Source organism: Saccopteryx bilineata, chromosome 4 (genome assembly GCF_036850765.1).
Source record: "Saccopteryx bilineata isolate mSacBil1 chromosome 4, mSacBil1_pri_phased_curated, whole genome shotgun sequence".
NCBI classification, from domain to species: Eukaryota; Metazoa; Chordata; class Mammalia; order Chiroptera; family Emballonuridae; genus Saccopteryx; species Saccopteryx bilineata.
In genome coordinates, this window is record NC_089493.1 from 35,691,972 (window position 1) to 35,716,951 (window position 24,980).

The 24,980-nt window shown below is 44.3% G+C and overlaps 1 long non-coding RNA gene across 1 annotated transcript; it reads left to right on the forward strand.

Annotated features, from left to right (window-relative positions):
- Positions 1 to 15,308: 15,308 nt before the first annotated feature.
- LOC136334473 (uncharacterized) lies at positions 15,309 to 24,718 on the forward strand. Its single transcript, XR_010731159.1, has 3 exons — positions 15,309 to 15,636; positions 19,891 to 19,961; positions 21,708 to 24,718. It is a non-coding gene; the product is annotated as an uncharacterized lncRNA (long non-coding RNA).
- Positions 24,719 to 24,980: the final 262 nt, after the last annotated feature.

Below are 24,980 nucleotides of genomic sequence, written 5' to 3' on the forward strand. Positions count from 1 at the left end.
ACACCCTCTCAAATATTCCTGGTCCCCAAAAAGGGCTCAGAAATAGCAAAACCACCAAACTGGAAGAGACCTGAAGCAGCAGAGGAAAACTTGCTGTGAATTATTGGCTGCCTAATGGATGGGATGCCTCTACACTTTCCCACTAGACACAGTCTTTCGAAAGGTTGAGCCCTCAGAATGACAGATTAATTATCTGCCCACTGAACAGGATTGGGAACTCAGAGTCAAATTTACTTTGACTAAAGAAAAAAAAGGTAGAGCAATACAATATTCCCGGTTCAGCTGGGCTGTAAAGAAGGAGTTACACCTGACATGTATAGAAGCATGTATGACCTATTGTCCTGTTGTCACCAACCTGTGATGATACCAGTTATGCTCCCTTAACCCAAGTCTTATCACCTCTAAGCTCCCACCAGCTAACGGCAGAATTCTAGTTTCATGCTCTGTTGGTTAGGATGGTGTAAGGCCAGCGGCCATGGCCATCATTGTGCTGGTGCTTATTGGATTCGGGCAGACGGTAAAGGGACTGTGGAGCCAGCAGATGGTGGGCCATTCTGTTTATTAGAGTCTTATATCGGCAGACAAGCAAACAAGCAGGGAAGACCACCTCCCTCTCTCCTATCTCAGAACCCACCAACCTCAGCACTCCCCAGCCAAACAGCCCAGGTGGAAATCAGGGCTCCCAAGCCCAAACTCGGTCTCCGGTTCATTCTCTGGACTCACCCTCCAGACTGTTTCTGGACTCTCTGCTCTCTGCACTCCCCTGAAAAACAGAGTGGGGGGGCGGGAGGGAAACAACCTTCTCCAGCAAACAATTGCCCCTCCCAAGCAGGAAGACAATCCACAATTTGCAATCTGTCACCCTACGGGCAAGCACCCTTAGCCCTCCATAGACTATACACATAGAGTGCTGCCCCAATACAAGCAAGCAAACCTAAAAACATTTGTTTACCCAACAGATGGTTTAGCCACAAGTAATAGAAAACCTGTTATATAAGGAGGATTCAAACATATAAGGAAATATATGTAGTACTGTATCTCACTAATGGAATTCCGGAAGTAGTAGGTTCCAGGTGTAGTACAGTAAGTAGTTCAAGGTGTCAAGGACACAGTTTGTCTGTATCTCTCCTCTTTGCTATCCTTAAGATGTTAGCTTTGATCACCAGCTGGCCCCTTTGTGATTAGGGAACAAAATAACATCCAAAGAAAGAAAAGGATGCTGTTCCTAGGTCTGCTTCTTAGAAGCACAGAAACTTTTTTCAAAAGTCCCCTGTAGAATTCCTTTCATGCCTCATTGAGCAGAGTTGGGTGCCTGTCTATTTTTAAACCAATCTCTGGCAAGGGGAATGGGATCATCCACAGCTGGCTTGAAGGGAAGCTAAAGAGGAAACCATAAAAAACACTGACAAAGTATTTTTTACCTCCTAAATACAGCCTTGCTCACTGTGAGTGTAACCGGAGAAAATGACCCCCAGGTCCAGCTGCATGCTGCAGCATGAAAAGCCAATATTTGCGACACAGGTGATGGTGAGAAGGAAAGAGGTTTATTCAAGTGCTGGCCACCTGAGAAGATAGGGGGAATCCTGTCCTTAAAATCCCATCTTAACAGCTCAGACTCTTTGGCCAGATTATATGGGGGTCTAGGGAATTCAGGAGAGCAATAACCCTCAGCGGGAGGGCAGATGTACAATTTCTCACGAGGAAGGGACCTTCTTATTTTCATGGCTGGCTGGACTTCTGTGGTCCTCTTGGCCTTGTAACTGGAACTGAAGCTAGCAAATAACTTATAAACTGGGGTTATTGTTCTCTTGAAACTGATGCCTCCACATTCCTGCAGGCAGGTTGTCCTCTTGGTCTTGTCTGATAATCAAAACTGTAAGCCTAGTGTGGTGGGAGAGAGAGGAGGGGAGCTGAGGGTCCATTTTTCTCACTCCAATGTTAACTCTTTTTTTTTAAATGAGAAGCATCAGTCATTAGTTTTTCGTTGCGCGTTGCGACACCTTAGTTATTCATCGATTGCCCTCTCATATGTGCCCTGACTGCGGGCCTTCAGCAGACCGAGTAACCCCTTGCTGGAGCCAGCGACCCTGGGTCCAAGCTGGTGAGCTTTTGCTCAAACCAGATGAGCCCACGCTCAAGCTGGCGACTTCAGGGTCTTGAACCTGGGTCCTTCCGCATCACAGTCCGATGCTCCATCCATTGCGCCACGGCCTGGTCAGGCCAATGTTAACTCTTGATGTGCATCAGCTGGATATCTGTAATCTGTCACCAGCATTAATGTTCCTTATTCCATGAGGGGAACAAGCTGTTGAACTGTGATAAGAACTAAGCCAGAGGTGAAAGCATAGAATTGATTATATACTTTTTTTTTTAACCTCGAGAGAGAGAGAGAAACAGGAAGGGAGAGAGATGAGAAGCTTCAACTCATACTTGTGTCACTTCAGTTATTCATTGATTGCTTCTCATATGTGCCTTGCCTAGGGGGCTCAAGCCAAGCCAGCGACCCCTTGCTCAAGCCAGCGACTTTGGGCTCAAGCCAGCAACCTTGGGATCATGTTGACAATTCCACTTTCGAACCTGATGAGCCCACGCTCAAGCCAGTGACCTTGGGGTTTCGAACCTGAGTCCTCAACATTCCAGGTTGATGATCTTTCCATGTACCACCACCAATCAGACTGATTATATACTTTTGATTTGTTACAGAATACAGGAGGTCCTTGAGTTACGACACAGTTCCATTCCTATGACAGTGACGTAACCCAAATTTTGGTGTAAGTCAAAACACACCCTAGCCTAAGTCACTTACCTATCCTAACACAGTTGTAAAATCATAATATAGAACAGTGGTAGGCAAATCGCGGCTCGCAAACCACATGTGGCTCTTTGGCCCCTTGAGTATGGCTCAAAGGCCAGCTTAGGAGTACCCTAATTAAGTTAATAACAATGTACCTACCTATATAGTTTAAAGAATTTGGCTCTCAAAAAAAATTTCAATTGTTGTACTGTTGATATTTGGCTCTGTTGACTAATGAGTTTGCCGACCACTGATATAGAATATAGAAATACAACTAAGCCACAGAAAAAGGAAAAGTACATAAATATACTATACTGTACACTGTATTGTAGTAACAGAAAAAAATGACCAAAAATTAGTGTAAAGAAAGTACAACATTAAAGGTGTAAGCCGAAACACTCACGGGTCAATTTTTTTAAATTTTTTATGGCAGTGAGCATTGTAAACTTGAAACATCGTATGTTGAGACTGTCATAACCTGAGGACCCCTGTACATGGCTTTGATTTCAAGATTGGAAATATTAAGTCATAATTACAGTTAGAGTAACAAGCTGGATTTAATATTTACTAAGATTGACATGAGTAGTGTAAAACCAGTAGCCACAGCCACCATGGTAATGAAACAACAGAGCCAAGAACTTGTGGGCCATTACCTTTAATCTTAGCTCACACCCAGAGGCCGAGAAATACACAAGTGGGAAAACACTTCCCTTTCCATTCAGGGCTCCCAAGCCACTCACTCATCTGAGTATTCCTAGAATCAAAGGTTTCTACCTCACCAGCCTTATTCATCTCTGTTCCCCATCTCCTTCTCTCTGCACAGATTTTGCACAAACTGGCTTCTCCTTCAGCACTCCGCCATCTTGGCTGCCTCTCCTCTGCAATGGTAATTTCAGGAACCAAGAGAGAGAGAACCCCTGGTCTCCCTTATTTTATAGTGTAGAAATTAAAGCTTTTAAGCCAGTACACAAATAAGGAAGTCTCTGATACAAAGCCACTTATCTGAGGCATAAATGGGATTCTTCATAAGAGTGCACCACCCCACATCATGCAACAGTCAAGGGTGTGGGGAAAAGCTTAGTTTTGAGAAGATCTTGGTATTAAAAGGGAGGGAAAGGCTTAGTCTTAAAACTAAGCCTTAAGCTTAAGGATCTTGACTGCTTACAGCCTGTTCCCCCACACCCAATGCAAACTAAAAGCGAGCAAACATATACGTTATATTAGCAAACTTATTTGACCCACAAGTAGCTTTACAGAAATTCTTTTATAAGCTTATTTTATTGGTATATTCTTATTTTAATTCTATTATTTGGCTAGTCAGACTAATATAAATACTATGGCATATTCAGTCCTCATTATATGAGGTCATACAGACACCTTCCCTCCCCATGGTTGAGTTGGATTCTTCTTCATTTATGTTAAATGCTTTCTCAAGAGCCGTAGCGTTCTCTTCTATAGCCTGGAAGGCTCTCAGACTTACTTATGAATTTCTGAATTCCAAATGCAAATGCTGCTCAAGACTTCTTTCCCAGGAGATTCTTCAGCAGAAACAGCTCCTCAGAGGAACATATGCCTAGGAGGAGGGGTAAGCCATATTCCTTATGCCAGATGTTGGTCAAATAAGTTTTTAAATATGATATATGTTTGCTCGCTTATAGTTTGCATTGGGTGTGGGGGACAGGCTGTAAGCAGACAGGGTGGTTATAGCCTAAGGCTTAGTTTTAAGACTAAGCTTTTCCCCACACCCTTGACTGTTGCATGATGTAGGGTGGTACACTCTTGTGAGGACTCCCATTATGCCTCAGATAAGTGACTTTGTATCAGAGACTTCCTTGTTTGTATATTGGATTAAAGGTTTTGATTTCTACCCTATAAAATGGGGCAGACTGGGAGCTTGCTCTCTCCGGGTTCCTGAGATTAGCACTAGAGGAGAGAAGAAAGAAAGGAGAGCAGAGAAAGGCCATGTGGAGGAGAGGAGAGCAAAGAAAGGCCACGTGGAGGAGGCCAGGAGAAGCAGCCAAGATGGTGGAGTGCTGAGGGAGAAGCCAGTTTGTGCAGAGAGAAGGAGATGGGGAACAGAGGTGAATAAGACTGGTGAGATTAGAGACCTTTGATTCTAGGAAACTCAGATAAGTCAGTGGCTTTGGGAGCCCTGAATGGAAAGGGAACTGTTTTCCCACTGTGTGTATTTCTTGCCCACCAGGTGCAAGCTAGGATTAAAGCTAATGGCCCACCAGTTCTTGGCTCTGCTGTTTCATTACCGTCTGTCTGAATCTAATGTGAACCTGCATGGGTCAGGCAGCTGTGATTGTGGCCGTGGCTACTGGCTTTACACCAGACAAATCTCACATCAGCTCTGGTCTAGCCAAACCTCCATTCTGAGGTTGCTTCCAGCTTGTGCCCCAGACCTCCTCAACTTGTCTTCTGCTCCAGTGGAGTAAAGTTGGGTCACCAGCAAATCATGCTGCATAAGCTGTGGCAGCCCCATTGGAAAAAGACTGGTGTGCTACTTTTCTCTCAGGCTGTATAGACAGACAGCGTCAGTGCATTGATATTAACCCCATTTTACATCAGGGTAAAGTCACACCCTTAAGATCACTCATCGAGTTAAGTAGCAGAGCCAGAAGCATTCTTGTACAAGTCTTTTGTGGACATATGTTGTTCTTCCTCTTGGATAAATGCTTAAAATTTTTAATTGCTGATTTATAGAGATGTGCATGTCTAACTATGAGAAACTGCCACATTGGTTTCCAAAATAATGTATGATTGTCCAGTAGTTCCACATCCTCATCAACATCTGGTATTGTCAATATTTTAATTTTAAGTATTATTCCACTGGGACCTTCTGAGAAATTGTTTGGAACACACCTCCAAATGGTCTCTGAGGATTACAGAGAGCTATTTACAAATCTCAGTGCTGAGGAACATATTTTCTCCAGCTGTTTCCAAAAGATCAAAGGGCACCATTGTATTTTTTTAATTAATTAATTTATTTATTTATTTTTGTATTTTTCTGAAGTTGGAAAAGGGGAGGCAGTCAGACAGACTCCCGCATGTGCCCGACTGGGATCCACCCGGCACACCCACCAGGGGGCGATGCTCTGCCCATCTGGGGCATCGCTCTGTTGCAACCAGAGCCTTTCTAGCACCTGAGGCAGAGGCCACAGAGCCATCCTCAGTGCCCAGGCCAACTTTGCTCCAATGGAGCCTTGGCTGTGGGAGGGGAAGAGAGAGACAGAGAGAAAGGAGAAGGGGAGGGGTGGAGAAGCAGATGGGCGCTTCTCCTGTGTGCCTTGACCAGGAATCAAACCCGGGACTCCTGCACGCCAGGCCGACGCTCTACCACTGAGCCAACTGGCCAGGGCTACCATTGTATTTTTTGTTTGTTTGTTTTGTTTTTGTATTTTTCTGAAGCTGGAAACGGGGAGAGACAGTCAGACAGACTCCCGCATGTGCCCGACCGGGATCCACCCGGCACGCCCACCAGGGGCGATGCTCTGCCCACCAGGGGGCGATACTCTGCCCCTCTGGGGCGTCGCTCTGCTGCGACCAGAGCCACTCCAGCGCCTGGGGCAGAGGCCAAGGAGCCATCCCCAGCGCCCGGGCCATCTTTGCTCCAATGGAGCCTTGGCTGCGGGAGGGGAAGAGAGAGACAGAGAGGAAGGGGGGGGGGTGGAGAAGCAAATGGGCGCTTCTCCTATGTGCCCTGGCCGGGAATCGAACCCGGGTCCCCCGCACACCAGGCTGATGCTCTACCGCTGAGCCAACCGGTCAGGGCCCCATTGCATTTTTAAATCCAAAAATCCATTGTATTTTTTCATAGATAGGTATAAATTAGCATAAAAAAGAAAAAAGTAGAAGAAGCTATACCCAGAGGTTAACAGTGATTATCTACAAGGAATGAAATTTTGAGTGGGTATTTGTTTGTTGGGGGGGGTTTTTTTTGGGGGGGGGTTGTTCGTTTTTCTAAATCTTAAATAATGAACATATGCTACCTTTATAATAAGGAAAAGAATTATGCCCTGTATTTGTGCACCTCTCCCATTTGATGACATTTCATTGTGTCTTAGAACAAATATAGAGGCTATGAATATAACTGATGGTTGATGATAAGCTCACTTGGGTGATGGCCAAGTTCTGCCCCTCCTCAACAGTAAAACAGGACTACTGAATTCTAATAACCTCCCTTCCCTCCTTTTCCCAATCATTTGAAAAGTTCCCTTGTTCTCTAAGCAAATGATATCAGTCCAGAAATATATTTATCTCAAAAGCTTTTCCAGAATGTTCTTTTTTTTTTTTTTTTAATTATTTTTATTTATTCATTTTAGAGAGAGACAGAGAAAGATAGAGAGAGAGAGAAGGGTGGAAGAGCAGGAAGCATCAACTCCCACATGTGCCTTGACCGGGCAAGCCCAGGGCTTCGAACCGGCGACCTCATGGTTCCAGGTCAATGCTTGATCCACTGCACCACCACAGGTCAGGCCAGAATGTTCTGATAAAGCCAAATCTCCCAAAGGAGTGTGAGTCAAGGAGCCAGAAAAAGGGGAGGCACTGCTGGGTTCCTCACTGGCATCAGCGTGGTTGTGCCCTGTCTTCCTGGGCACTCTCTCCTTCAGCATAGGCTAAAGGCAGAGGAAAAGACAACCTTTCTCCCAACAGAACTCAGAGCTAGCTGCTTGCCCAACTCCTACTTCCCCTCGAAGAACACAAAGACAAAACAATCTGCTCTTCAGAATCCAGACCAGCAACTCTGGAGACATTAGCATATTCTGGCAAGCAGCCTGATGGCTAATAGATAACAGGTTATCCAGGAAATAATTAGAAGCCAGCGCCCACACGGATCAGTTGCAAACACTGACCTCTGTCATTCAGGATGTGGCCCTGAACATAAAGAACCCTTTCTTCTTTCAGTTTCAGGGGTTGGGAAAATGTCAGGCCTCTCTCCTTTCTTTTATATCATGACAACTTAACAAGTGCTGAGTCTCCAATAGGCTATTAAGCCCTCCTAAACCCAGAGTCAGGGAGACCTAGCAGATTCTCTCCCATGAGGCCCTGGGTTGGGTGAGGAGGGTATCAATTCATCAGGTGCCTGCCTCTAGGTAGGAGGCCCACACCAGCTTGCTATTTCTTTTTTTTTTTTTTTTCACCATTTCCTGCCTGTCTCCAATCCTCTTGCCCTTCTTGCCCACACTTCTCACCCTGCCTCGTTCCTTTCAAAGTCCATGCCTGGCTAGAGAGGAAGATCTTTCTAGTCCTGTTATTTCCTTCCCAATTCAGCACACTGCATTCCTGCCTGCTCACCACCCCTCACCCCCACCCTCACCTTGTCTGTCTTTCTTTCTTTTCTTTCTTTTTCTTTTCTTTCTTTCTTTCTTTCTTTCTTTCTTTCTTTCTTTCTTTCTTTCTTTCTTTCTCTCTCCCTCCCTCCCTTCCTTCTGTCCTTCCTTCCCTCCTTCCTTCCTTCTTTTATTTTTCAAGGAAGGACCAAAATTCAGAAATAAAAACTTTTATGTTTAAGAAGCCCATGTGCATTCACTGCTACAGGTTCTATCTTTTGTGTTACATCATTGCTGCTTTCAATAATGGCTTCCAAAACTATTTTCCCTTTAAACCTTCTTTATCCCTTTCTTCAGCAAGGTGTACAGAATTTGAATGTACATGAGGCTGTAATGACGAATTGGGGCTTTCTCACTCTCTTAAGTAGCTGAAACAGTTAATTTCTTTCTTACATATCCTGTGAAATCAGCTTTGTTTTCTTCCTGTCTTTGGATGGGGCTGGAAGGTGTGCAGAACAAGCTTCCCCAAGATGTGTCTGTCACTTTGGCACAGGAGTTATTTTGAGCTGAAGGCAATTGAGACTCCGAGGGCTCAGGTGAAAATTTCCTCTCTCCCTTAGAGGGTTTAAGTTAGCAATCTCATCCACAATAAGGAACCAGAAATAACTTTTTATGGGCTATCTATATGGCAGGGTGGACTTGTAGCTACTGAACATCTGTTCTTTTTCTTGTCCTGGGAATAAACTTCTCCTCTCTGAAGTCACAGAGTACCTTACCTCATCCTTAGCTCAGAATGTCATGTATACTTCATTTTCCATTAGTGTTTCTAAATTTCTGTCTATGGAGTCTCTGATTTCTCATGTATATGAGTTCCCATACCCATACATATGAATGTAATTAAATTTGGTCATTTTTCTCTTGTTAATCTATATTACGTCTATTTGGTTATTAGACCAGCCAAAATAACCTAGAATGGTAGAGAAAAGTTTCTTCCTCCCCCATATACTCATGTTTTTCTCTCATAAAATCAATGGTAGTAGCAGTAGTTAAGCACTTAAATGTGCTGAACTATGCTAAGCACTTATGTGCATTGCCTTATTTAGCTCTTTCCACCATTGTTATCCCCATTTTATAGATGAGAAAGCCGAGGACTAGAGAGATTAAATAATATGCCCCAGGTGATTTAAGAGGGAAAAAAAAGTTATAAACAGCAAAGATTCTAAGATTCAAATCCCTGACTATCAGATTTCAAAGAACTATTCTTTGTGACCTATGTGAAAGGTGCTTGGATCAGCCCTGGTTGGGTGTTTCAATGGGTAGAGCATCATCCCGGTGTACCAAGATCACAGATTCAAGCCCCAGTCAGGGCACACATGAAAAGCAACCGATGAATGCACAACTAAATGGAACAAGTAAGCAGAACAACGAGTTCACCCTTCTCTCTCTCTCTCTCTCTCTCTCTCTCAGAAAAATCAATAAAAAAAATTTTAAGTGCTTGAGTCATCCTAGGCATGATGGAAACTATCAATAAATGCAAGTTATTAGTATTACTTAATTTCTACTAGCACCCAATAGCTATATTTACCAAGTAGCTACTATTTCAGCGAGTGTAATTTACATTTTCCTCTCAAAGGCAAACCCTCCAGACTCTTCTGCCTCAGTTTGAATCTTTTCCTCAAAAGAAGACTGTTTTCCTTCATGTTGCAAATAGTTGATTGGGGTGGCGATTCCAGAAAGCTCTATGAGAGAATAGGAATGCCTGACCTGTGGTGGCACAGTGGATAAAGCGTCGACCTGGAAATGCTGAGGTCGCCGGTTCGAAACCCTGGGCTTGCCTGGTCAAGGCACAGATGGGAGTTGATGCTTCCAGCTCCTCCCCCTTCTCTCTCTCTGTCTCTCCTCTCTCTCTCTCTCTCTCTCTCTCTCTCTCTCTCTCTCTCTCCCTCTCCTCTCTAAAATGAATAAATAATAATTTAAAAAGTGAGAGAATAGGGAGAGTGAGGTAGGTAAGGGAGACAAGTCAATAAAGGATGTTAGAGTAGGGTGGAGGGATCAGTCCCACTGGGACTCTCTGGAAAATTGTTTGGAACACACCTCAGAATGGTCTAGGTCCCTCAAACTCATCCCCCAGGAGCAAGGGTTGCTCCTGGGGCATACACGTCTTACCCAACTCAGGGGCCAAAGGATACCTAAGGGCAGCAAGAAGCAGGAACTACTGGTACATTGGGGAACGGTTGGCAGGTGACAGGGGGTTAGACCAGGGATATATGGGTGGGGCTCCACCTGCCAGCTAAGCAATAATCTCCCACTGTTGCTAATGTCTACTCTAGGTGAATTTTTTTCTCAGAAACACTTGCAAAACAGCCCTATTGGTTGCTCTGGATATAGTTTTAAAGAGCAGTTTCCTCTTTGAACTGTGAGTGCCTGCTCAGAACTGTCTTTGGAAATTCTAGATAATCAAGGCCCCCTTAAAGTATCCATAATCATGATGGTCCCGTGCATGTCTGTGCATTGTGCCTTCCAGTTTGCAAAATTACAAAATACTTGTGTATGTATGATCTCATCTGATCCTGTGGTGAACCAGAGGGCTTGACAGTCCTCTGAAGCATTTCCAGAGTGTTCGATCCTTCTACACAGGATTAGAAACAGTTGAGTGATTTCACTGGAAATGATTCGGGGAGGGGGGGGGAGGTTGCAGCATCTTTCCTCTACCTGACCACCCCCTCATGGACCTAAAAAGACCCTGTCTGGCCATTTGACTCAGGTTTGGAAGCTTTAATAAAATTGATGCTTTTAGCCTGACCAGGCAGTGGCACACTGGATAGAGCGTTGGACTGGGATGCAGAGGACCCAGGTTCGAGACCCCAAGGTCGCCAGCTTGAGCGCCGGTTCATCTGGTTTGAGCAAAAAGCTCACCAGCTTGGACCCAAGGTCGCTGGCTCCAGCAAAGGGTTACTCGGTCTGCTGAAGGCCCGCAGTCAAGGCACATATAAGAAAGCAATCAACGAACAACTAAGGTATTGCAACGCGCAATGAAAAACGAATGATTAATGCTTCTCATCTCTCTCCGTTCCTGCCTGTCTATCCCTCTCTCTGACTCTCTCTCTGTCTCTGTGTAAAAAAAAAAAAAAGAAAAAAAAAAAAAGAAAATCTAAAGGACAAGTGATGGACTGGTTATGGCTTTGATTGTGGATTAGAGGGAAGGTCAAAAGCAGGTAGCTACAATAGCTTGCGCCCCGAAATTTGTCACAACAGAGGATATGTGAGTATGTAGCCAGGTAAGGGCTTCACCCAAAATAGGGTAGGCAGTGAAGGTATTGAGATGCAAAACCAATACCCACATTTTGGAATAATAGTAGTACTAGGCTTTTTACCATGTGTCATTGCTATAAATTTTTTTTCTTTTCTTTCTTTCTTTCTTTCTTTGTTGTTGTTGTTGTTGTTGTTGTTGAGAGGAAAAGGACATGATTTGACCTGATAGACACTCACTCAAAAGGGTAGTATACTAGGGACACATACATTCAGCAAGCCATGCAGGGATTAAATTGGTTACCAGATGTTTGCATCCTTTAACTGCACAGCTGAAATAAGAGAACTAGAGGATATTTCAGTTTCAGGATAATAATAGCTAATGCGTGTGGAACACCTTTTATGAGCCGGCGATGCTTGAGGTACTTCACATGTATTAACTGGTTTAAGCCCAGGGAAATCCGATGAGAAGGTGCTATGACTTCCTTGACCTTAGAAATGGAATCAATGAGGCACAGAGATTAAGTGACATGCTCAAGGCCCCACAGATAGGATGTGGACTTGAATCCAGGTGGTGTGGCTCCAGAGCTCACCTCTTAACTGCACTATACAGCCTCTCTCAAAGCATAAGGGAGAGAAATAAACCAAACAAAACTGAGAGTTTCTAGTCATTGTCTGTGGGTAAAAGGAAATGGTAGGCTGGGCTAACAGTAGTGATATGCTGGTAAGTTGGCCCACACTGCCCTCCCCTAAAACAAACCCTGGTTTATGACATCTACCAGTTTCCTTGGTATGAGGGTGGATAACTACAACTTAAAGTAAAAAGTTATGAGACTGAATATTTCAATCATTACATTTATACTGTGTGAATTGAAGTGACCAGAGGATTATTGGTATTACTGAGTGTGACCAGAAACTTATGGGACTTGACTTAAATTTTATCTGGGATGGGGAAGAGCTCAGTCCCCTGAATAAATTAGAAAGAAAGTGGGAGACCAAAACAAATTTACTTTGATTACACTCCATGAGTCATGTTTATTCAGCGTGATGATCATTTTTATTTCTAATACGAGGAGATTCCTAGTGCCTGGGGAAAGAGTGGGCTGCGGTTTGTGAGCTAGTCTGGTTCAGAATTCTAGAAGACTTCATGGGAGAGGTGACACCAACTATATAAATGACCAGTGTCCACAGCTATAAGCTATTTTCCCCGCCAAGGAAGAAAGAAGGGCATAGCCACCAAGTGTGGAACAGCAAAAACTTTATTCAGTAGAGTGCATCCCAGATGAGGTTCTCTGGTCTGCAAAAGGGGCCAGAGAAGTCGCGCTGCCTCCCCCACCCTGGGGTAATTTATAGTGTCGGTAGGGTTGTCGGGTTGATATGACGTGGTGAAATTTCATTGGATGACAGACAGTCATTCTTTTTCAAAGGGCTCCTGGGAAGTTTCTTTTGGTGGGCATGGATGTGGGCAGTTCCAGCCAAAGTTCCTGGGCCTGGTTCCTCACATGACCTTCCCCCATTGCCAACCGACCTCACAACAGCCACTATGGAGCCATGGTCAAGAGGTCTCCATTGCTTCACACCCAGCTTAGATGCCAAGATTGGAAATGGTGAGAGCCACTACTGCTCTCATCACTGAAAGACCATGGAGGCAGATGGCTGCTACTGCCTAACCATGGGGAATCCCAAACTCAGTTTAAAAATCCATTACAGCCTGACCAGGCGGTGGCGCAGTGGATAGAGCCTTGAACTGGGATGTGGAGGACCCAGGTTCAGGACCCCGAGGTCACCAGCTTGAGTGCGGGCTCATCTGGTTTGAGCAAGGGTCACCAGCTTGAGCCCAAGGTCGCTGGCTCGAGCAAAGAGTCACTCGGTCTGCTGTACCCACCCCCCCGCCGCCCGTCAAGGCACATATGAGAAATCAATCAATGAACAACTAAGGAACCGCAACAAAGAATTGATTCTCATCTCTCTCCCTTCCTGTCTGTCCCTATCTGTCCCTCTCTCTGACTCTCTCTGTCTCTGCCACACACACACACACACACACACACACACACACACACAATCCATTACATGTGTCCCCCAGACCCAATGATGAATCTAGTAAGAGCTTGACTCCCTTTGGATGATGGATTGGATAGTGGCTATGAATATTACAGTAAATAAAATGTTTTCAAAGACCTTCTGAACTTACTGCCTCTCAGCTCGAAATCTCCCCTTCTGCGCCCAGCCTTGTGATCCCGGAGCTACAACTCTGCAAACCATCTCAGCGTCCCCAGCTGGCTCCATGTTAGCTCTTCCGAGGGGAAGCACTATGGGAGACAGTAGAGAAAAGTTAGGATTCAGTCCTTCCTGCCTGCTTCCCACGGCTTTCCCCTTCCTAAACACGTCACCCGGGCAGTGGCAGTTCCTTCTTGTGACAGCATTTGCATGCAATTTGCAGTTTTCCCAACATTAACAGTACCAGACTCACCAGACTCCCCCTTTCCAGGAGGCCCCATGTACCCACGGGGCCCCTCTCCACCTCATAGGTTTCTGGTCACACTCGGTAATACCAATAATCCTCTGGTCACTTCAAATCACACAGTATAAATGTAATGATTGAAATATTCAGTCTCATAACTTTCTACTTTAAGTCGAAGTTATCCACCCTCATGCCAAGGAAACTGAGAGGCCACTCAGCTGAGCAGCGCCTCCTCCCCAAAGTCTGACTTCCAGATTTCTAAGTTTCATTAATTCCCACCTCCTCCCAAACCTAGCTGACAACCTCACACTTAGTTAACAGTTATTATATTACCTTCTCTGTTCAAATAACTAATGATGCTTCTGTCTCCTGAACGGTCCCTGACTGATAAACCTCTTAATGAAAAGTGGAGAAATAGAGTATCTCAGGGGACTGGTTAGAACAGGCATGGCCAACATACGGCCCATGGGCCAGATCTGGCCCGTGTAATGAGTTTATGTGGCCCACAATTAAATTTTTAATATTCTCCGCTACTTTAAAATCTCAGCTACTCAGAAGCAGAAGCGTCTTTGATTATTGGAAATCGAGATATTTAAGAAGATAGTGATACGCAGAAAAGAATTCCGTGTGTGACTAATCCAGGGTTAACTTCTAATAATTGGTCGAATGGATTTGACCAATCCTTCTTTATTTAAAAAAAAAATTCCATTATAAAAGTTTACAACTTTTGTACCCATCTGTACTCAATACGAACTGTTTGACGTTTTGCGACAATGTGAAACCCACGTTCTTTTAGGCGGAGTTTGCCAGTGTGCACACCCAAGGTCAACAGTTCGTTATTTTTGTGGTCAAGTGTGCTGAATCAAGTGGCATTGTAGCACAGACAATAGCTGCAGTTGATAACTGAAAACGTGTCCAGGTTGTTTGCAAAACAAAATAATTGTTTTATTTGTGATATAACCCCTTCAAGCTCATTCTATTAATTAAATATTGTTTTGATTGATTGTGATACAGTTTGGATATTTATACGGTATGTAATTATATTTTTATTAAAATATATTTTTATTAAAATAATATTGTATATTAAAATTTTTTTCACTCACATTTATTCATAAACAAATTACATAATAAAATTTTGTTTACTTAAATTGTTTTTATATTTAACATTTTTTAATTTTAATATTTTATCCAGCCCATGAAAAATGTTTTCTTTCTAATCTGGCCCGGGGGCAAAAACTGTTGGCCACAACTGGGTTAGAACAGAGAATCAGTGAGGTTTCTGGGGGAATTTTTGGGAGTAGTTTCTTAACCCTTTTTGAATTATGGAGTCCTCTGGGAGACATGAAAATAGTGACCTGCCTCTCTAGAAACTGTTAAGTATCAGCACATCCCCCACCTCCAACCCTCACATGCAATTTTACCATCGTAGCAACTGGCAGACATTGGCCAGGTTGAGTCTCCATCTTGGAAAAAATCTCATTGGCTCTCAGAGGCTCTTGTTCAAGACCAAAGCAAAGTCCAAGAAAAGGCCCGTCAGTGCTGGGTTGCCAAGGAGCTGCCCTAGATTTTCAAACTCCCTGAATTTGAGATAAATATCCTGACTGTGGACCTGCCAACCACACAGGATTTGTAGTTGCTCTTACACCTGAGGCCTTAAACGTGTATCTTTTTTCAGCAACAGTTCTTTTACTCCTGAGGGCCCAGCCAACAAGAAGGAGGCATTCTGAGACAGAGCCCTGTTTTCCGGGCTCTCCTCCTGAGAGGCCCCTGGCTCACCCAGCCAGCTGACCTGGCCAGGTCCCAGCTGCTCTTTACCCTTTGAAGCCACCTGGAGTATAGCCCTCCTACAGAGAAAGGTGAGTCGCCATCACCTGGCTGGCACTATTATTGCATGCCAATTTTCTAGAAAGCAATTCTAAGGAGAAGAAATTTTATTTTACTGTGAGATAGTTAGTTATATGGATGTGTTTTGTAGAGGATTATGCCCAGATCATAGAGGGGAGAATGCAGAGTTTGGGAAAACTTATTAGTTCTGGCCTTAGGTTTTTGGTTGTTGTTGTTTTTTTAGAGTATGTTTATTAAAGCCAGGGAAAGTGAAATAAAGGGCTCAGGATAGAAGAAGCAACAGGAGAGCCTAGGTGGGGCTGCTTTGGCTGTCTGGAAATGGTACAGGGAAGAAATGAGCCTGGACAGTGCTGCTTGGCTCATTGGAAAGTCAGAGCAAAGGAGGCTGCGGAGACAGTTTCAGGGAGTTAGCCCTGGATGAGCTGCCACAGCCCTCTGCTGGTTGCAAGTTTTGTGAGGACCCTTAGAGTTTAGGAGATGCATGCCTGTGGGGGAAGAAGAGGAGGAAGAGGAAAGAGAAGGGCTAGGGAAATGCGTGTGCTCTGGGAGGGAGAGTGGCATTGGCCTTAGTTTTTTCATTCTCTAAATGCTAAGGAGTCTCTCACTGGTTTTCCCTTCTCCATTGAACTACCCTGTCGAGCTTTCCACATTAGAAGACAAGGAATGGAAGAGAAGTCTTCCCCAGATCACTTACACAATTAATAGCCACATAGCCACCATATATCTCTACAGAGCTGTCTTATATATATTTGCTTTCTGAGTTGAATGTTGATCCTTTAAGTTATTTAGACATTGCTCAAGATATAAACTGATTGCCCTGATAGGGTAGCTCAGTTTGTTAGAGCACTGTCTGAATATGCCAAAGTGACAAGTTTTATCCCGGTCAGGGCACCTATAAGAATCAAACAATCAAGAACCAATGAATGCATGAATGGACAGAACAACAAATTAATGTTTGTCTCTCTCTTTATCTTTATCTTTTCTTTCTCTGTAAAATCGATAATAAAAAAAAATTAGGGAAGGCCCTGGCTGTTTGGCTCAGTGGTAGAGCGTCGGCCTGGTGTGCAGAAGTCCCAGGTTTGATTCCCGGCCAGGGCACACAGGAGAAGCGCCCATCTGCTTCTCCACCCCTCCCCCTCTCTTTCCTCTCTGTCTCTCTCTTCCCCTCCCGCAGCTGAGGCTCCATTGGAGCAAAGATGGCCCGGGCACTGGGGATGGCTCCTTGGCCTCTGCCCCAGGCGCTAGAGTGGCTCTGGTTGCAGCAGAGCGACGCCCCGGAGGGGCAGAGCATCACCCCCTGGATCCTGTTCGGGCGCATGCGGGAGTCTGTCTGACTGTCTCTCCCCGTTTCCAGCTTCAGAAAAGTATAAAAAAAAAAATTAGGGAAAAAAGATAAACTGATTTTTTTCTGGTAATTAAAAAACAGGTGCCTGACCAGGCGGTGGCACAGTGGATAGAGCGTCGGACTGGGATGCTGAGGACCCAGGTTTGAAACCCCGAGGTCACCAGCTAGAGCATGGGCTCATCTGGTTTGAGCAAAAAAATTCACCAGCTTGGATCCAAGGTCGCTGGCTCGGGCAAGGGGTTACTCGGTCTGCTGAAGGCCCACGGTCAGGGCACATGTGAGAGGGCAATCAATGAACAACTAAGGTATCACAATGCACAACGAAAAACTAATGATTGATGCTTCTCATCTCTCCGTTCCTGTCTGTCTGTCCCTGTCTATCCCTCTCTCTGACTCTCTCTCTGCCTCTGTAAAAAAAACAAACAAACAAACAAACAAAACAACAACAAAAAAACAGGCTTTATTATTTTAGTCATTCATTCTTCAAAATGATTCGTTTATTCAACAAATTTTAGAGTGCTTACTATGTGCCAGGCATTTTTGAGGCACTAAGAATAAAGCAATAATAATAACAATAATAATAATAAAAACAGACAGAAATCTTTCACTCATGGAGCTTTTTATCTAGTAGGGACACAAACAACAAATAAAATATGTATTGTGTCAAAAGAATGTAGGCCAAGATAGGTTTTTTGGTTTGTTTTGTTTTGCTTTTTAAGACAAGAGAAATTGTTATCAGGGATGTTGGTGGCGAAATTATACCAGTTTACTTAGAAAGTTATAGTGGTCATAGAAGTAAGCTAACTGGGCTATATAGTGCAATATTTATTGAGCTCCTGCCAGATACAGAGGCAGAAGAAGGGCACTTTGACCTCAGGAGAAAGAAACGCAAAGGTAATGCACATGGAGGGAAGAAGAGGGGAAAGGGAGAAGTGTGGGCATGTCCCAAGAGGGAGAGTGTATGTTGGTCCTTCAGCTTGAGGGGTTTAAAGGCTGGGAGTTTAGGAGAGGTCTTAGGAGAGACTCTCAATAGACTGTTCATCAGCTTAATGCTGATGCATCAAAATGACATTTATTCCCTACTTCATCCATCCTTGGGTGTGTTTGGCACAAATGGCACTAATTGGCTTTCTGCTATCTATCTCCCTGAGTAGGGTGACTTAAGCTATTTACTTTCTGTTTGGGGAGAAGTATAAACCACTTACTCTTAAGTATCCTTGGTTAGGGAAGATAGAATTTTGCAGTTTACTAGATGGCTGTAAACTGCTTGGTCATTTAACTGTCTGGGTTTCCCTGTGCTACTTGTCATGGCTTCCTAGCCTGTCTCAAAATTACAGCATTTTTGTCTGCTGATGGGAATGATTCAATGAAGAGGGGGATAATGATGATATAGAAAAGAGGGGGGAGGATGGGGGAGAGCAATGGCCTTGATTGAGCAGGTGCGAGGGGATGGATCTAGTACACAAGTGGAGAGAAGCAGTCAAATACTTATTGAGCTCCTTCCAGATGTCAGAACCTTGGCTAGGTACTAGCAATGTAGCAGCAAAGACATCCTTTTCTGTCTGGAGACTTTTTTCTCATTAGGGTCATGAACAATTTTAAAAAAAACTAATGGATGGATCTATGCCCATGGATTAAGATAAATGCTGTGACAAAAGCAAGGTGGCCATAAAAGTCCTCTTTGATAAGTGACATTTAAGCTGAGTCCTAAAGCGTGATAAAGAGATGCTCGGGCCTGACCTGTGGTGGTGCAGTGGATGAAATGTCAGCCTGGAACACTGAGGTTGCTGGTTCAAAACCCTGGACTTGCCTGATCAAGGCACATACAACAAGCAATCAATGAACAACTAACATGAATCAACTATGAGTTAATCCTTCTCCCTCCACCCCCCTCTCTTTCTTCTCTCTCTGTAAAATCAATAAATAAAATCTTTTAAAAATACATTTTTTTAAAAAAAAGATGTTCATGTCGAGTCTGAGGGAAGAGGATTTCAAGCAGAAATCCTCAAAGAATAAGGAATACAAGGCCCTGAGGGTTAGAGCTTAGCCCATTTGTGTGCTTGTAGGAGGTAAGGCTGCCAGGCGATAGTTATCAAGGAGACTGAAGCATGAGATGAGGTTACAGAGGTTGGTTTGTTGATGGCTTTTATTAAACAGCCAATACATTTTATGAACAAATTTGTAGATAACTTAAGGCTAGGAAGGATAGCTAACACTGTTAAATGACAAATCAGAATTAAAAACACTTTAATAGATGGTACAACTCTCCATATTAAAACCTGCATTTAAGTTTTAAAAAATAAATTGCAGGAAAATAGTTGAGGAAGATCAGGTATACCCTCAGTTCTTATGAAAGTGTTTTGGGTTTTACAGAGAGTCTAAGTGCAAGGTCTTTCCTGGAAAGTGAAAGGAACAGAAGTGAGGTACCGGTGGAGTGAAGAGGGAAGGAAAAGAACCAGTGCAGGGGTATGGTATAGAGTTGGCCCTTCTACTGGCCACTACTCATACAATCCCTGGAAACCATGGAGTTGCTGTTTAAGAGGTATCTTAGCACCAACAAAAGTGGGAAGAAAGGGGCCAAGTTCCCCATTGGCCCCCTTGGATCACTGGGCTAGGTTCTCTCCATGGATGTCTATGTTGCCCATGCATGAGGTCCAAGGACATTACCACGGGGGGCCTCACATACAGTGTCACTCAGATACCTGGAGACAGAAAGCAAGAAGCACAAAGAGTGATCCTGAGCTGGGTCATGGTCAGCACACCTGTGCGAACTGGCTGACACCACAGAGCACTGCACACAGCTGGGATAAGGGGTAGGGAGGAGCAAAGCTCTAATGTGATTCACAGGAGGTGTGTTACACATCCTTTGGTAAGGAGGGACATTTTCCCTCCCTTTCACGTCTTATCTCTGTCTTTTCAGGCTCTTCTTGGAGATAGGTGTGTGTAACTGAATCTCACCGGCAATGCTTTCATGAAATTTGGGCCTGAGAAGTAAAAAAAAAAAAAAAATCCCCTCCAAAATGCTATCCCAGAAGCCATGATAATCCCTTCTTTAAATTATCTCTACCTCAACAGAGGACTCTTTATTAAATATCATCTAAAATTTCTGAATTGTCATAAACGGCTACACTTACATAAACCACTTCTGCTAAAGCCAGAGCTACTACAGGCTGGCGGGGGTGCTGAGTGTTTTGAGGAAACCATTTATTCCTTCCATCTCAGGCCAACCAACGGCCTCAAATTTAATATTTGACTCTTTTTCAAACGAGGTTATATGTAGTCTCAGAGGCACACCACAGCAACGGTGAAAGATGACGTTCTTCGTGTAGCTGACATGTGTCCCCATTACCAGATCAGACTGCCCATAGTACATGTGAATTAATGTTTTTCAAAAGTTCTATAATTATCTTGTGAATAACTCCATACCTTTGGTGTTAAATTATACCAATTAATTAAATACAACGTTCCAAAAATCTCAATTTTTAGAATTCTGTTTTGCCATTTCTACTTTTTTATATATACCTAGAGCATTAAAATAATAAAAGGGGCTCATGTATTTCTTGACCTCTGAAAGATCTTGGCTAACTCCTACCAACTCTGTGCAAGTACTGCTTCCAGAAGTTCCCTCTGTCCCCATTCCAGGTGGCATATTAGCCTTGCCACTTGGTTGCGCAGGGAAAAGCAAAAGAAATGAGCTAGAGGGCGGGTGAGGAGGTCTTGCTCCTTTTCCCAGCTCTGAAGCTGTTTGTAAATATCACCTAAGGCACTCTGGCATGCACTGGTGATGAGTTAATTGTCATCTTACAGAGGGTTAGGCATCCTTTAGATAATTGCTGCTGTGGGGAGCCAGAGCTTCTAGGCATGCCCTTGTTGCATCCCCAAAGGACTATCTCTGAGTCTCTTCTACTTATTTATTCTCTAGGTCACTTCAAATTCAAAACTTGAAGTATCATTCTTTCCCCATTATATTCCTGCCATCTTTCCAATGGTGCCTTTTGGGGGAGGCCCTATAACAGTCAGGGGTCATTTATCACTGTCTCGTAGGCACTAAACCAGCTGACTGCTGGCTATGATATGCCATTGTCCACCTCAGTAGGATTCTGGACCTCCTCTCCCCACCCTCCAGTTTCTAAGCAAGAACAACTCATATCACTCAAAGAGGCTAGCAAAGGCTTGCAGAAATATTAACCAGGACTGGGGCCCGTATATATGTAGCAATCCACATGACATTTGGGCCCAAATGTCTCTCCTTGGAAAAGCAAGGATTTGGGCCAGACTTCTGTTTTTTCATCCTTAATATGACTGACTGGTTGCCGTTGGCCTGCGTGCACCTGTGAGTGCATAATGTTTAAGATGATTTATTCCTGATGTAGGTGTTTCCCATTCAGTTGTCCTCTCTTCTGGTGGCCCAGAAACCTCTCTCTCATTATCCTGCAATGTATCTCTGTGTCAACCTCCCCCCCCCCAAAAAACAACCTAACCCTGTGGGTTGCAGTGATTTTCAACCTTTGTCTCTCACGCACTCATAAACTAATTACTAAAGAAAAAGGGGCCCTGACCTCTTCTCCCTTAGTAACTAATTTATTTGTGCCATGAGATGAAAATGGTTGTATTTAGTCAGGGCACTGACCTTAGTAATTAGTTAGTGTGTGTTTGTGCCATGAAAAAAAAAGGTTGAAAATCACTGGCAGGGGTGGGAGGAACAGAAATGGTTCTGATAATCTGCTTTCCGGACAGGTGACTGTTGAAAACCACATTACAGAAGGTGCTTTTGGGGTGTTCCCAGCCCGGATGGAGAGCCGCAAGAAGAGCGAGAAGGTGGTGCCTTCTCCATCCTCCCAGCACAGAGCCCAGTCTGCCTCACTTTCGGGTTGGACTGGGACTCACAGCTCTCCGTTGGAAACTTATTAAGACCCATTTGGTATTAGAATGGCCCCCTCTCTGGAAACCCAAACAAGCAGGAAATTAGAACGAATCTGGGCCTGGGGCAGTGGCAGCTCCTTCTCTGCCCATCACTCACAGAAGCCCAGCCTGGCCAGTGCCACCTTTCCCACTCCGTGGGGCTGCTCCCCAGTAGGGCGCAGGCATCCTGGGAAGTTCGTGGAGATCCAGAGCAGAGCCTCACAGGGCACCCGGGTTCCAGGAGCTGAGAAATAGACATACACTTGGTGGAAAAAAGACTGGGGATGGGATGGAAGAGAGAACTCAAACCCTTCAATCTCGACAAAGAACAAAGTCTGCAGCCTCAGCAAGATTCAATTCTTCTAAGGTCCATGGAGCACATGCTCTGTTCAGTTCCTACTTTTGTGAAACATGCACCTTCTTGGGGAAGCACAGCACGGCCCTAAAAGAGACTGAAAAGGACAGACATCAGCCCTCTGTCCTCATCCCACAGAGAGGCAAAGGTCACATATTCAAGGAAAGAGAGAGACTGGTGTCTAGAGCTGCCAGGGAAGCTTTCAGGAGAAGGAGAGCTAGAATTGGCTCAGGAAGGGAGGGACAATTGACCAGGGAGGATATTCTGGACCTGAGAAGATAAAGAATTAATTTCCTGGAACTCCATGGAAGTTCTTTCCATTGGGAAACAAGTTCAAACTTTGAATATGGTTCCCTATATCATCTCCCTCAGAATGGAGAGAGAATTCCTTCTTACCTTGTGTCTATTCCTGCAAGCAGTCTGTAAGAAAGAGCATTCCAGAACCTGGTGGCAATCTGAATACAGTGATTAGCACCACTAATAATAGTAATAATGGCAGTGAGACTGTCATTTACTGAATGCTTTCTCTGCTGCAGGCACTGTGTTAAGTTGCTTTACAAACATCTGTCTCATTCAATCTCTGCAAACACTTTCCTTTATTATTCCTATTTTATAGATGAGGAGACTAAAGCTTGTAGATATTAAGTTACTTTCCTATAGAGATAGCAATTGGTAGAGCCCAAACTGGACACCAAACATGGACACCAGAGTTCACACATTTAACCACTGTTATTTTATCCCACGGTCCTTAGGTATAAGAGAACTAAAGAATATTTTAGTTTTAGAATAATAAAAGCTAATTTTTGTGGAGTCTCTTTTATGCGCAGGCACTGCTCTGTGTACTTTGCGTGTATTAACTTGTTTAAACCCACGGAAATTCTATGAGAAGGTACTATGACTACCACGACCTTAGAGACAGAATCAATGAGGCACAGAGATGAAGCATTGTGCTCAAGGTCTCACAGGTAGGGTGTGGACTTGAACCCAGGTGGTGTGGCTCCAGAGTCCACTTCTTCACTGCACTATACAGCCGCTCTCAAAGCATAAAAGAAAGATCTAAACCAGGTAAACACTGAAGTTCCTAGTCATTATCTGTGGATAGCAAAAAAATGTTGGGCTGGGCTCAAAGTAGTATTATGCTGTTAAACTGCACTTCCCCCAGAGCAGCCTAGTTTCTGACATTTGCCAGTTTCTTTGGTGTAAATACTTCCACCTTGACTGCTAGTCAAGATACTAACTAGCTGATAAAATTCCTCAGGAATTTTATTAAGTAGCTGATAAAATTCACGAGTGTTTAACAATCACCTTTCAGGAGCTGCTCAATTAGACAAGGGATGCCTAGTTCAAGTCTCAACTTTTCTCCCAGACCCTCTCCAAAGCCTCCAGCCCTCACAGAGCACCCTTTTTCCTGAGTTCTCATAGCACTTGCCACGTGTGCCACTGACTCGGCATTTCATTGTTCAAGGTCCCAGGTCATTATCTCTTTCAAGTGGGAACATTTTGTCTCCCAATAAGACTGTAAATAACCTCCAGTAAGGACATGTCCTACTTCTCAGGACAAGAGAAATACTTGGTGAATTGGATTGAATAACTCCTCCAATGCCCTTCCATGTGGCACAAAGGCAGGCCCACAGCATGCCATCTAGAATGCCCCACACCGGACTTCAAGGCAGGGGGGTGGCCACTCGGTTATCTCAGCTCCCTGCTCCTCTCCATACAGCCCTACTTAGTTGCTCTGAATCAATATCCTCATTCTCTTGCCCTTTCTTATCTGGCAAACATACACCCTGCAGCTTCCCATCACCTTCCAGATGGGCCTGCAGCCTATTCCCAAAGACATCCTGGACTCTCTCCCAGGATGCTCACCTGGGCGAGAAGTGGCTTCATTATGCAGCATCTATTGTCCTGACCCCTTCATTGCTTTCCCCATTAACTTCTATCTCTGAGAAGGAATCAATCCTCCCTGTAATCGCTCTCTTGGGAGGTCTGGGGACTGATTGATGGGTCTAGTTGTTTTATTATTGGCCAGTGTAAGTTAAGTGAGTCCAATCAATAAGTTTTATGGGTCTCCCCAGATTACTCCTCCAGAGCTGAGACCCAGTAGCTTTCACCTTAGTAGATTTAGACCCCTGCTTAAATGAAAAGCAGTATTCACCTGGAGAAGCAGCTTGATTCCCTTTTGCAAGAATCTCTTAGTGCCCTTGAACCTGTCATAACGGTAATCAATAACCTTCACAGCTTCTAAGAAGAAATCTATTGCCTTTGGAGTGTCCCCATGCCACCACCTGCTCTCCCTGGCACCCACCGCTTTCCAACTCCTGGACTAAAGAGAGGCAGTGAAGACTAACACCTCTGCCTGTCCCATCCTTGGGCATCAGGCCCTCCTCCCAGCCCTGGCAGTCCTGACCTTTCCCTCCTTCTACCATTCTCTTTCCCCTGTTCCCTGTCCCAGGTCTCTCCTCATCCAAGACTCCCTATAAGACCACCCCTGCTCTGCAACCCTCACCTCCAAGGTGGCCATAGAGGAGCTGGTCTTCCTTGTCATTTTGAGGGTGAAAGTGGTAGTCCCTCCAGGTGGCACTTTGGTGCATTCACAAGAATAGCTAGAAAGCAGAGGGAAAATGGCAGCAGTAATAATCGTGGTAGCAGTAATGTAATACCTCAATGAGTAATTGCAGTGGTGAGAATTTCAGGCCTGGTCCAGGGGGATGAGGATGGGTAAGGGGTCTTATCTTGAGCCAATAACCTTTCAA